Source organism: Acomys minous, assembly GCF_964271855.1.
Source record: "Acomys minous genome assembly, chromosome: 16".
Taxonomy (NCBI): domain Eukaryota; kingdom Metazoa; phylum Chordata; class Mammalia; order Rodentia; family Muridae; genus Acomys; species Acomys minous.
In genome coordinates this window covers 15,826,727-15,840,510 of record NC_140498.1, presented here as the reverse complement: position 1 = coordinate 15,840,510, position 13,784 = coordinate 15,826,727, and the positions used below count along the sequence as shown (strand labels likewise).

The following is a 13,784-nucleotide window of genomic DNA, read 5'->3' as shown; positions in this document are numbered from 1 at the left end:
GGCTGAATTTGCTAGCATCTGCATTGCCTCTCGGGGTGTCACATGGAAGAAATGAAGATGTTCCAGGTAGAGCATTTTAATTGGCCTCCTCAGGTAAAGGTGCTCAATAAGTGGAAATGCTGAGCCATTCCAAGTCTCCTCCCTCCTTCTCTGTATCCTGGGAAGTGGAAACAGTGTTCACACAGTGTTCACACGAAAAACCATCTTCCTCAGCAGTCGAGCCTTATGGGAAGATTAAAATATGCACACTGTAAGAGGTCTGATGCACCAAGAGGGAGGGCCACCTCCCTGAATGGTTCCCTGGGCTGGGTAGCTTGTAAGCCTGTGTTTAATCTTCATCAACAAAAGAAATGATCGCCTAATAAAATGCTCACTGAAGGTGGACCCATTTCTGCTCCCACACACTGGCAACATCATAGACCAGCCCATGCTGCCCACTGCTTGCTTTTTGTTGGTTCACAATCAAGCAAAGGATAAAAAGACTATTTTGTTTTTGGTACTTTGCAACTGTGTGGCTTGCTAAATCCTGCCACACAGGCCATTATCAGATGGACACTGTCCAGCCATGAGAACTGGAAGCATCCATATCCATCCTGGAAGACTTTCAGGATGGTTCTCATGCACTCTTATACACACACACACACGCACATCTCTCAAGCAAAAGACATGGCAGCTTCATCTTGGACTATTGCGTTGGTTTCTTTTCTCATCGCTTTGACAAAATATCTAATAAAAGCAACTCAAGGAAGGAAAGATTTATTTTGGCACGTACTCTGAGGGTACAGTCTGTCATGGCGAAGAAGGCATTGCATAGGTGTGGTGGCAAAGCATGAGGCAGCTGATCACTTTCTATCAATTGTCAGGAATCGGAGAGGAATATGGTGATTGGATTGCTTTCTCCTTTTAGTTAAGTCCAGGATCCCAGGCCATGGGAGAGTGCCAATCACATTCAGAGTGGGCCTTCCTTTCTCAGTTAAACATCTCTGGAAGTTCTTTCATGGATACACCCGGAGGCGTGTCTCCTAAGTGATTCAAACCCAATCAAGTTGATGATGAAGTTTGATCATCCTAAGTCCATGCCTCTTTAACACCCATGTGTGTCACTTTAATCCACATCCATATGCAACAATTTAGACCACACCTTCTACCTTCTGTCCCCCAATTACCTGTCTCATAATGTAAAATGAGCTGAGCTTTGAGTTTCCTAAGTTTTCACAGCTAACATTCCTCGAACAAAACCAATGTCTCTTCTGACAGTCAACACAGTGCCTTAGCTGTGAGGACCTCTTAAGTAATAAGTAAAAAGCAAACCACGCACCTTTAATATATGGTAGAAGGATGATAACAAAGGAAAGAGTGAGCCAAAGCATGACTGACGTCTAGCTTCTGAAACTTGAGATAGCATTTGTCAACATGCAACAGAGGGGTTGCATAGCGTCACCTCATCAGTGTTGGTGCCTGAGGCACACATAGCTTTTCTCTAGAGCCATATCCATTCTGTGCCTTCATCTTTCCTCAGAAGACATCACGTAGGCCTGGCATCTCCATCATCACAGATTCCACTTCCATTTGGGCTTCATCTTTAAAGCTTCATGCCAAGCCCTCGCAGGGGTTCTTTGCAGGCAGCCAGACCCCAGACTTCGCCACAGTTGGCTTGGTTTCAGCAGCTTTCTAGAACCTTGGTGCATGCCTCCATGACCCCTTCCTTCCATTTTTCAAGCCTGAAAAACCAACACACACACACACACACACACACACACACACACACACACACCAATGTATATTGGGGTACAGTCTGTCTCCTTTCTACCACAGCTTTAGTAGGTCCTGTGCTCATTGGTAACCAAACTTGGGAAAAGGTTTCCCTAGACAGTTTTTTTTCTAAATTCAGGAGATCCTTTTATAGGCACCCTCAACCTGATTCTCTTCTTTCAAGTAAATTTGTATTTATTTATGCAGACATCTCTCTTGACTATGTTGGTGAAGGGAACATCTCACGTCAGGTGAAAAAGGGGGTACATGTATTAGTATCTTCATGATTAAAATGGAGGGGGCGGTGGTCTCTAAGGCTTAGGGGATTTTTGATGACATCACAGCCACCTTAATGTTTGCCTTTGTTGCCCCATGTGAGTCTCAGGGTCAAGGGAAACTGAGGCCCACACAAATCAGCTGCCTGCTATGTGTGAGAATGAAGCCTTTACCTATTCTTTCCGCATCTGGGGTGCTGTGGTGGGGTTAGTTGTTTACTTCCCATCTCTCAGACCTTTCCTAGTTCTTGACATTGGCTTTTAACCATTTTTCCCCTGGGAAGAAAAATTTTTGAAGTGTTCTCGCACCTAGAGCCTGTCTTTGCTCCCCACTACAGAAATATTGCACAGCCTTAAATCAGTGGCTTGTTAGGACTCCCTGGGAGAGACAGTAAGGTAGCCTCCTGCCTGCATTCTCGCCTCCAGCCTCTGCTCACAAATCTGTGCCGTTGCCAGATTCTCGTCCCCAAAGCACAGCCTTGATTGTGCTGTTCCCTCACTCCTGAGTACTTAATGGATCTCTATTGCCAGAATGAATTATAAACTTGAAATGAAATACATGCCGTCTACAGTCAGGCCTCGATGGATATCCAGTTCCCAATTAAAAAAATATCAAAGTTTCTCTCTCTGTCTTTCTCTCTGTCTGTCTCTGTCTCTGTCTCTGTCTCTGTCTCTGTCTCTGTCTCTCTCCCTCTCTCTCCCTGCCACAGTGCACATTTGGGAGTGAGGATAACTTCAAGTGTCATTCTTAGCCCTCTATCTTGTTTAAGATAGTGTCTTTCACTCTCATGCACATTTATTTTATTATTATTATTATTATTATTATTATTATTATTATTATTATTATTATTTGAGAATTACAGACACACACACACACACACACACACACACACACACACACACACACACATCCTATTTTACATCATTTCTACTCCATTACTCTTTCCCTCCTGCTTCTTCCATCCTCCCGCCTCCCTCTCAACTTCATGATCTCTACTTCTTTATTGTTGTTATGCACACACAACACACACACACCAAACACAACACACATAACTTGTTCATTCTGTTTAATGTGGCTTGTACATATATGATCTTAGGGCTGAACTCTTGGTATTAGATAACCTATGAAGGGGCCCATCACAGAGGAGGACTATTTCTCCTTCTCCTAGGATTCCTTAGATGTCTGCAGTTCTTTACCTAGTGGTGGGGCCTTATGAGATTTCCCCCTTTCGTGTCCGCAGTTCTATTGGTGTTGTACTTGTTCAAGTCTTATTTAGGCAGCCATATTGCTGAGGCATCATGGGTAAAGGGTTGCTATCATTTCTAGGACACACAATCTCACAACAGATCTTCTGGTCCTCTAGTACTTAATATCTTTCCACCCTGTCTCTCCTGAGGTATTGCCTGAGCCTCGTTTATATGTGTGCATGTGTGCCTGTAGGGTAAGTGTGCATGTGTGCATGTGTGCCTGTAGGGTATGTGTGCATGTGTGCATGTGTGCATGTGTGCATGTAGGGTATGTGTACATGAATGCAGATGCGCTCAGAAGCTGGAAGGTGTCAGATTCTCTGGAGCTGGAGTTACAGGTACTTGTGAGCTGTTTGACACGTGTGTTCTTAACCACAAAACCATCTTTTTACTCCCATTTGGTTGAAGACTTTGAGGCAAGGTCTCACTATGTAGTACTGTCTTATCAAGATGTTCCATGTAGCCCAGGCTGGCCTTGAACTCACAGTGGTCCTCTTGCCTCTCAGCTTTCAAGAGCAGGGATTATGGGTATGCATCATCATGCTTGGCCAGTTTCCTCTGTCACCTTCCATCTATCCCTTAATTACTAGCTTCCTCAAGCCATGCCTCCCCTTTTCACCTCGCCTCAAACAGTGCCCCATGTCACTGTTGTGTTTAAGCTTTGTGTTGCTTCAGAAAGCTCACTAAGTAGGTGTTCAACAAATGTTTGCTGCACTTAGTCTGCGTTGGGTAGATGACTACTGGAGTTCAGAGAGATGGAGCTGTTTGTTGAAGGTTTCCGAGCCAGTTAGGATCAGCATTTCAGCCTTCTAATAGTCTACTGTGGGTAGACTATTGCATGTTCAGGAGGCCTGTCTTTAGATTAAATGTCTTAAGAGTTAGTGACTATGTTGCAGAGAGATCATGTTGGTTACAAAGATGGGGGACTAAAAGCTAATCAAACATGTTTCTTCATAGGTAAAAACCTCCAGGTTGTCAGTCAACTTGCTCACTATTATTCTGAGCTCTAAACTGACTTGTCACTGGTGTGACATTGGGTATGGAGGTATGCAGCCACTCAATGGCTTTCCAGGGCTCTTGCAGCCCATCTATGGCCAGTAGCCAGCCTTTGGGGGAAGACAAGCCCTCTCCTGTGGCGATCTGTGGGCTCCCTGGCTGCTTTGGAGCAGGGCAAAGAGAGTGCTGCCATCATGCCTCTCCGTGAGGGCATGGGGGTAGGAGAGTGTGGCCAGCCCTCAGACCACATGTCCCTGAGGGATGGAAACTGCCTGGCTTGTGGCCAGTCCTTCCCAGTGGGGAAGAGAGGTGAACAGATGTGTCTCCCAGGTGGGAGGTTCCTAAGCATAAGCCTTGCTGGGAGCAATACGTTGGGATCTCTGAGGGTGCTATCCACAGCACTGTAGTCATGTGGACCTTGGACTACTGTAACCCAGTCTCTGCCCTCTCTACTCATTGGGAAACTGAGGTCTTGAGACTCTTATCATTTTTCCTTTCCCATGCCAGGCTTTGCTGTTGAAGGTGATCTTGAAGAGTAAAGGACATGCTGACCTAGGCATTTATGGGTGGAGAACGCTACAAAAACCTCCAGGAAGCCCAGGAGAGCAGGCCTTTATTTCCCTTCATCTTTCTAAGAGATGTGATGATTTTCCTGGAGGAAAAGAGACAGGGCAACAAAGGGAATTCATAGAACCTCTAACCAAGGAGGGCGGAACTTTACCAATTAAGAAGCACCTTATAACCTTCACAGGAAAAGCTCAAAAGGGGCGAGAGGTGAATTTACAAAATGTTAAGTGCTGCTCTGTGCAGCAGTGAGTTTAATAGGGCGCGTCTAGAGGGCTTTGGCCCGTGCCTTGAATTCCAACGGGTAACCGTGCTGCCTCCGTCATTAAAATTTGAAGGTAGATAAACAGCAAATATGTCCAAGGATAATTACTTAGTGCCGGGCGGAGCTCAAAGACTGGGAAGTTTGAGCTTTGGCTGGGTCAGTGCCATGGAGCCAGGGGTATTTATCTACAGCTTATCTGAGCTGCAGAGGAGGGCGCAGGCTGGCAGGCGCTCTCTGCATGGTTGTGCTTGAAAGGTTTAATAATATCAGTTGGACAAAAGAGCAGCCTTCCCTAAGGAGATGCTTAATATTCGGGCTGTGTTGCCACCGGCAGACCAGCTCCTCCCCAGCTCTGAGCTCTGCCCCTTCTTCCACATCCCCCCTCATTTGCAGAGTTGGATGCAACTAGCCCTGGGCAACAACTTGTTGGTCAGATGAGTACCTTCACAGGAACTAATTTTCTAGAAGATTCCATCTCCAGTGGGATTTTTCAGCAGCTGAACCAGCCACATGGCTATTTGTTGCCCAAGTATGTATTTTCCTTTGTGTGTTTGTGTGTGTATGTGTATGTGTGTGTTCATGCCCTGTCATACATAGGTAGAGTTCAGAGAACATGTTACATGTCTTCTTTAGTTGCTCACCACTGTATTTTTTGAGACAGGGTCTCTCATTGAACCTGGAGCTCACTGAGCCTAGCTTCCTATCCAGTGAGCCCCCAGGATCTCCTGCCTCTGCCTCTTAGTGTTTGGATTGCAGGTGTGTACCACCCAGTTTCTTATGTGGGTTCTAGGGATCCAAACTTATACCCTCATGCTAGCATGCCAAGCACATTACCCACTGAACTACCCTCCCCTATCTCTTGAAGACATCAATTTTGGGTTTTGTATGTACTCACAACCTATCTCAGAGAAAAATATAGGAAAAGAAAGAAAGCTCTCTTCTCACCCAGAGGACCTGGTTCTGTTTCCATATTTTGGAGATTCAACCTCGAATGGATGGATCCCCATAAAGCCATCACCTTCCACTGATGCAAAGTTTCCTTTGCTAATAGTTTAAATGAAGATTTGTAACTTCAGTGAGTTAAAATTAAGGCACTAAGTAAACTGTAAGTGAGATAGTAGGACATAGAAAAGCTCAGAAAAGCAGAGAACAGGAGGAGAAGTCTCCAGGGCCTTATCAGAAGTCTGGGCTCTGGAGCCAAACAGGAGTGAATGGGATGCCTGCCACTGCGGTTTAGTGCTTTTGGGACTCCAGGGCCGCTTTTTAGGGTTGAGCAAAAGATGGAGAAAGGAATGAAGGCTTTCAGAGAGGATCCTGAGGATTATCAACCAGGAAAAGGTGGTTTCTGACCCTCCTTTTTCTCTGAAGCCTGGCCCTCCTGAAATAGGTGCCTGTCATGAGGTGTCTACCCATGTTCAGGTCTGGGGTGATTTTATTTGAAACTCTTTGCATGCCACTTAGACATTAATGAGACTCCTGCAGGCTGAGGGTGTGGCTTGCTGTAGAGCATTCACTACACACACACACACACACACACACACACAAACCACCACTACCACCACCACACATGAATAATCCTGCACGTGCGTGTGCGTGTGCACACAGACACACAGACACACACACACACACACAGATATATACATATATATGTATATGGAAACTCTACTTTGTGGAGAGACTAGTGGAGTGATTGGTAGAAGGAACATTGGATTTGAGCTCAGATGAGACTCTATCATCTATCTATCTATCTATCTATCTATCTATCTATCTATCTGTCTATCTATCATCTGTGTCTGTCTGTCCATCTGTCCATCCATCCATCCTTCTGTCCATCCATCCATCTGCCCATCTGCCCATCCATCTACACACACAGACACACACACACACAGACACACACACACACACACACACACACACATCTATGTATCTATGTATCTATGTATCTATCTACCTATCTATCTGCAGGTGGAGTGTACACATGTACGGTGGTCTGTGGAAATTGGCGGATAGCTTTGGGTGTTGTTCTTCTGCTGCCATCCATGTGTTTGCTTGAGGCGGAGCTTGTCATGGCCTGGCCCAGGAGCTTCCAGGGACCCTCCCATCTCCATCCCCATCCCACCACCATCTCTGAGATTGCAGGCATGTGCTGCTGTGCCTTGCTTTTGAATTGGTTTCTGAGACTCCAAACTCTGGTCCTCAGTGCTTACAAAGGAAACACTTTATAAACTGGGACAGCTTGTTGGCCCCTAGTGACCAATTGTGACTGAGGGAACTTGCTCTCTAACCATGAGCAAGAATGTTTGGGTGGGGGTGATTGTGATATTAGACAGCAGGATGTTTCTGGCAGATAGCTGAGTCTTCAGTAAATTGCTCTCTGCGGCAGTTTGAATAAAAATGGCCCCCGTAAGCTCATAGGAAGTGCCACTATTAGGAGGTGTGGCCTTGTTGGTGGAAGTGTATCACTACAGGGTAGGCTTATGGTGTCAGAAGCTTAAGCCAGGCCTAGTGCCTCACTGTCTCTTCCTGCTGCCTTGGATCCAGACGTAGAACTCTCAGCTCCTTCTCCAGTACTCCATCTGCCCACATGCTGCCATGCTTCCCACCATGATGACAATGGACTGATCCTTTAAGTTGTAAGCCATCTCCAAATAAATACTTGTCTCTATAAAAAGTTGCTGTGGTCACGGTATCCCTTCACAGCACTAGAAACCTTAACTAAGACACCATTATCCCATTGCCTTGCTTAAGTACTGTTCGAAGCGTGCCACAGGAAGAAGAGACTTCTGTTTGGGCTGTTCAGTTTCCAAGGAGCAAACTAAATACTGCTTAGAATGCTCAGCACGCCCCAGCACAGCTCTGCAGCTCTGGCTGGCAGCTCTTGACATCAGCATCATCTTGGCTTTTCACTTTCTCCTTCTTGACCTATGGAAAAGAAATCGTATAGAGATGTCTAAATCTACTTTTGTTAAATACTATGCACGTCAATCTTGTAGTCCACACTGATTGCATGTTCTCAGGACGCTTTCGGTTACAAATGACAGACATGGAACATTATAGGGTTAGTCAAAAGCAGAAGCTTTGAGGTCCAGGAAAGTTTAAAGCAGGAAGCAACTGAGTGACATAACGGGAAAACCCTTAGCATCTTAGCTTTCAAAGGCATGGGTTGATCAAGGTGCTTAATAATATTTTCAGACATGATGAGCAATGCAAGCCATCGTACCTTTTAAATCCAAGGTAAAAATCAAAATTGTTGCAGTCAGCATATGAGATTATTAGGATGGCGCGGTGGTTTCTATAAAAATGTTCCCCATAGGCCTATAAAGAATGGCACTTCTAGAAGGAGTGGCCTTGTTGGAGTAGGTGTGGCTTTGTTGGAAGAAATGTGCCGCAGGGGGTGGGCTTTGAGGTTTCAGATGCTCAAGCCAGGCCTAGTGGCTCACTGTCTCTTCCCGCTGTCTGAGAATCTAGATGCAGAGCTCTCAGCTACCTCCATGGCTGCCTGCATGCCAAAATGCTTCCCATTATGAGGATAATGGACTAAACCTCTGAAGCTGTGAGCCAGCCCCAATGAAATGTTTTCCTTTTTAAGAGTTGTTGTGGTCATGGTGTCTCTTCACAGCAATAAAACCCCAAGGCAGATGGTGAGACTCTTTTGTGATGACCAACTGTGGTGTTGTTGGTCCTAAAGCATAGCGCTGACAGGTCACTCGCTGGGTCTAGATCTAGTATAGTGGATGTAGCAAGAGCTTTTAGGAGGCTCTCATTTTGAGGAGAAGCTGAAAATCCAGAACCTCTCGGAAGCCTCAGAGCCCTCAGGAACAGAGGGTACAGTCAGCAAGAACCACAAAATACTCTACACGAGGGATGAAGGCAGCAGTCCCAAGCTTCCCCTTGGTTTTATTGGGGATTAAATGGAGGGTCTTGGCCATATTGTAGTGTTAATCCCAGATTCTGCATCCTGGCTGAATGTTTCTCTCTGTCTCTGTCTCTGTCTCTGTCTCTCTCTCTCTGTCTCTCTCTCTGTCTCTCTCTCTCTCTCTCTCTCTCTCTCTCTCTCTCTCTCTCTCTCTCTCTCTCTCTCTCTCCCCCTACCGAAAGAGGATTTACTGGACCTTGAACTAGGGCCTTACACATGCTAGAAAAGCATTCTGCCACTAAGTCACATCCTCAATCCATGAATATGCTTTTTTTTTTCCTTCCACACTTTGAGGCAACATTGTGGCTTAGCCTTGGCTGCTGAATCCAACCACCTTACATCTCCTAAGGATAGAGACCCTTCTGGAAATGCCTTGCTGCCTTTAACTAGACCTTGACCCTGGGAAAGAAGCCAAGGCAAGGCCAGAGGAGTTGACTGAGGAGGCCCAGCTGTGAGGAAGGAACAGAGAGATGGAGAGCTACAGGGCACTGAGCACTGATGGAGGGCCCGACTCCCCCATCTCCTGTGAGCCAGGGGCTGGCCAGCTCCAGCTCATAGTACTCTCTGAGCTGAAGTATCACTGGCTCCTGCTCACATTCTCACACTAATCCTTCACTGTATGATAACATTTTTATTATCCTGTCTGCTTTGACTGCACATCCTGGTCCTGGCTCACACTTCCAGGAGTTTGCTTATCCCTTACACTGGACCCCCAGGCATCAGGTCTTGGAGGCTGAATGTTTAAAGAATGCCTTGTCCCTTCCAGTAGTAACTGAGGCAATAACCAAGGCTCAGGGACACACGTGGCTTGCCCAAGTTCACCAGCACCAGGAAGGAGCTTTGATCACTCACCGAGAGATCTACTTTCTAGATTCTGGAGTCCAGGGACTCGGCAGTTTGTCCAGCTAGAGCATTTAATTTATGGTTCCAATGTTGGTTATTTGTCTCTTTACTGGAATTTGATCTTAGGGCTTGGTATGTACCAGGTATGCCAGTTAGTTTTTGTCAACTTTACACAAACCTAGACACATCTGGGAAGAGGAAGTCTTACTTGAGGAATCGCCTCTATCACACTGGCCTATAGGCAACCATGGAAAGCATTTTCTTTTTTTTTTTTTTCTTTTTTGGTTTTTTGAGACAGGGTTTCTCTGTGTAGCCTTGGCTGTCCTGGACTCGCTCTGTAGACCAGGCTGGCCTCAAACTCACAGCGATCCGCCTGCCTCTGCCTCCCGAGTGCTGGGATTAAAGGCGTGCGCCACCATGCCCAGCTTGATTGATGATTGGTGTAGGAGGGACTAGGCCCACTGTGGGCAGTGATGTCACTGGGCAGGTGTTCATGGTTCATTTTGTTTGTTTGTTTTGTTTTTTTTGAGACAGGGTTTCTCTTGTAGTCCTGGCTGTCCTGGACTCACTCTGTAGACCAGGCTGACCTTGAACTCATAGAACTCTGCCTACTTCTACCTCCTGAGTGCTGGGATTTAAGACGGTCATGAGTTGTATAAGAAAACAGGCTGAGCAAGCCAGGAAGAGACAGCCTGTAAACAGCATTCTTCCTTGGCCACTGCTGTGGTTCCTGCCTCTAGGGTTCCTGCCCTGGTTTCCTGCTTTGACTTCTCTTGATTGATGGACCTATAAGCTAAAACAAACCCCCTCTTTTCCTCTTGTGGTGGTGTTAAGTAAGAATGGTGCCTGTAGGTTCATATATTTGGATACATAGTCCCCAATTGGTGAAACAGTTTGGGAAAGGTTAGGAGATGTGGCCTTGTTAGAGGAAATGTATCATACTAGGGTGAACATCGAGGTTTTAAAATCCCTTTCTATTCCCAGTTATCTCTCTTTGCCTTGTGCCTGTGGACCAAGGTGTTAGCTCTCAGCTGTTTCTCCAGTGGCACACCTCCCTGCCTAGCGCCATGCTCACTGCTGTGATGGTCATGGACTTTAACTCTCTGAAACTGAAATCCCTCAATAAACCCTTTCTTTTGTAGGTTCCCTTTGCCATAGTGTCTTAGCACAGCAACTGGAAAGTAACTAAGATACCTCCCTAAGTTGCTTTGTGTCATGGTGTGCATTAAAGCAACAGAAAACAATCACTCCACAACTGAATACATTTTTAGCCCAAATGGTGTTTGGTGGTGGTGGTGGTGGTGGTGGTGGTGGTGGTGGTGTGTGTGTGTGTGTGTGTGTGTGTGTTATTGTTTTTTTTCTGGGTTTTTTTTTGAGAAGATCTAATGTAGCACAAGTCACTGACAGCTCCAGTTTTGAACTCACAGTTCTTCTTCCGTGTCTTGAATGCTGGTATTATGGATCACACTTAGCTTCCATTTGCTGGGTTCTGCTTCTGTTTTGCAACTTCCTGAGGAGACACAAACATCTCTTCACCTCAGACAGGACACTGGTAGCAGACCTAAGCAAATATCTCACCCAGGTCTAGCTTGATGAGCCAGACAGTTTATTGGGGTTACTGAGCATAACATCTGCATCACCCCAAATCCTGCCCTCAGCATGGGTAATAACTCAGAAAAATCTATATCCCCAGAGCCCTGTGCATGACTGTAGACAGCTCAACTGAACGGTCTCTCCTGCCCACAGTTGTTACTGATTTTATGACCTTGGAGAGAAGCCTGTGAGTCATGTGAGTGTCAGGAGTCCCCGAACCTTGCAGTGTTCAGTGACTCCCCAAGTCTTATGAACATCTCTCCTCCCTGCTGGAGGAAGAGGTTCAGGTGACAGGAAATAAGTGAGCTGTAGTGACCTCCGTTTGCACCTGGCTGGTGTCTTTGCTTCCATCTTCCGTGTTTCCTCGTGGTCTAGTCTGCTCTCTTGGCAGTGCCTTGCAGTGGTCCTCTGGACACTTGTTCTCCTCCATCCTTGGACATTGCTGAGCTGCTGCAGCTCGGGGTGTTTAGCTTCTTGCGAGGGAGGAAGCCCAGCTGAGTGTGCAGCAAGCTCTAAACTATTACATCAAATATACTCATGTAAGAGGCAATTGTGCCTTTATTTATAGAAACATTGACGATTGTGAAGCGCCAGGGACCTCAGCAACATCATCCAGCAAAGGGAAGGGACTTCACAAAGCTCACAGAGCTGTTTGTTTCAGAGAGGAGAGAGGGAGCCAGCAGGGCTCTTGCTTTGACTCCCTTGCATCTCTCTGGGTCGAGGGTGATGTTTTCATTTCGTTCTGTTTTTGTTTTCTGAGGAGTCAGCAGTGGATCTAATTAATGCCATCAAAAGCATGACATTTAATTAACTAAATAACATGTTGAGCTTAATGATAACACATTTCAGCACCCGGCGGGCGGCCATGGTCTCGGGGGCCATCTCTCCAAGGAGGCCTGTGATTCGATAAAGAGGAGAGAACTTTTCTCAACAGCTTCACCAGATCCTTAGGGAAGGGGTCAGGAGAGGTACAGCCCCATAGCCACCAAGAAGTATGCTCTTTTCTTCCAGACTCTGAGTGGGGAGATCAAGAACACAAGAACAACTGGCAAGGAGGTGTGTGTGTGTGTGTGTGTGTGTGTGTGTGTGTGTGTGTGTGTGTGTGTGTGTGTGTGTGTGTGTGTGTGTGTAGAGTCTGACCATGGGTATTGTTTCCTAATGTACCTTGTTTTTCTGAGAAAAAAAGTCTCTCACAGAACCTGGAGATCACCTATCCAGTTAGACTGGCAAGGAAATAAGTTTTCCAGTACTGGGATTACAAGTGAGTGCCATAAGGCTCAGGTTTTTTTTGTGTGTGTGTGTGTGTGTGGGGGGTACTGGACATTTGAACTCAGGTCTTTGATGCTTGTACAGGAAGTGCATTACCATCTGAAGCTCCTCCTCAGCCAGAATGCACCTTTCAAACATGTTTGGACATCTGGAGGTGTAAACAAAGGTGACTATTTTCTCCATCGCTATTCTAATATCTTGATTCTTTCCAGTTCTGCTTGTAGACCATGCAGGCATGACAGATAGGACCTGGTGGGAGGCTGTCTGAAGCCAGCCTGCCAGGATCCCAGGCTCTTTGAGCATCAGAGGAGTGGATGTGGGTGCCCTCTTGTGGACGCTAGAGAATCCACAGTGATACTCTTGGGACCCTCACTCAAGGCTCAGAGCCTTGAGGCTGGAGATGAAGTTTCCCAGTGCAGTTCCTTGGGTCATTAGAATAAATATCCATGGATTGGTAATTATAATGGAAAGTATTAGGTCCTACAAATCCACAGAGTCTCAAAAGAGCTTTGGGACCCTTGAAGGTGGTCCCAAAGACACACACATGCATTCTGTCAGCTCCATTGCATTTTCTCTGCTTCTCTCAGCTCCCCTGAGAGCAAGCTGGATGCACTGGCTTGTTTTGGCTTCACAGGCTACATGCCATGGGTCCTATTATTTGGATTTTAGAGAAGACATAAGTAGAGGCTTGGAGAGGTGAAATAATTTATTAGGAGTGACAAGGTTCAGAAGGGACAAAGCCTTAGACCATTGGACTTTTCCCTGCTTTGTCATATCCCCATGGTAGATCACTTTTCCTCATGATGAAGGTGTAGGTTCTTGGGTCAGTGCCCTGGACATGTTTTGTGGCCAGTGTCCTGATCTTACATGGGGTGTAAAAGGGTTCAATAACTTGAAAGGGAAGCATTCAGTGTAGGACTGATGAGCTGGCTCAGTAGAGTGGTTGGGGTACATCGGCAAGGACCTGAGTCCCATCACCCCATGAGCCCCAGCACCCATATGAAGAGCCAGGTGTGGAAGTGTATGTGTCTGTAATCCCAGCACTATGGAGTTAGAGTGAGAT

At 46.2% G+C, this 13,784-nt stretch overlaps 1 long non-coding RNA gene across 1 annotated transcript in view; it reads left to right on the top strand.

Annotated features, from left to right (window-relative positions):
• LOC311585707 overlaps window positions 1-12,892 on the top strand; it is a 38,966-nt gene extending 26,074 nt beyond the window's left edge. Inside the window, exon 3 of the long non-coding RNA XR_014775313.1 lies at window positions 12,806-12,892. This is a non-coding gene — a long non-coding RNA (uncharacterized lncRNA). The remainder of the gene's footprint in view (window positions 1-12,805) is intronic.
• The last annotated feature ends 892 nt before the right edge of the window (window positions 12,893-13,784 follow it).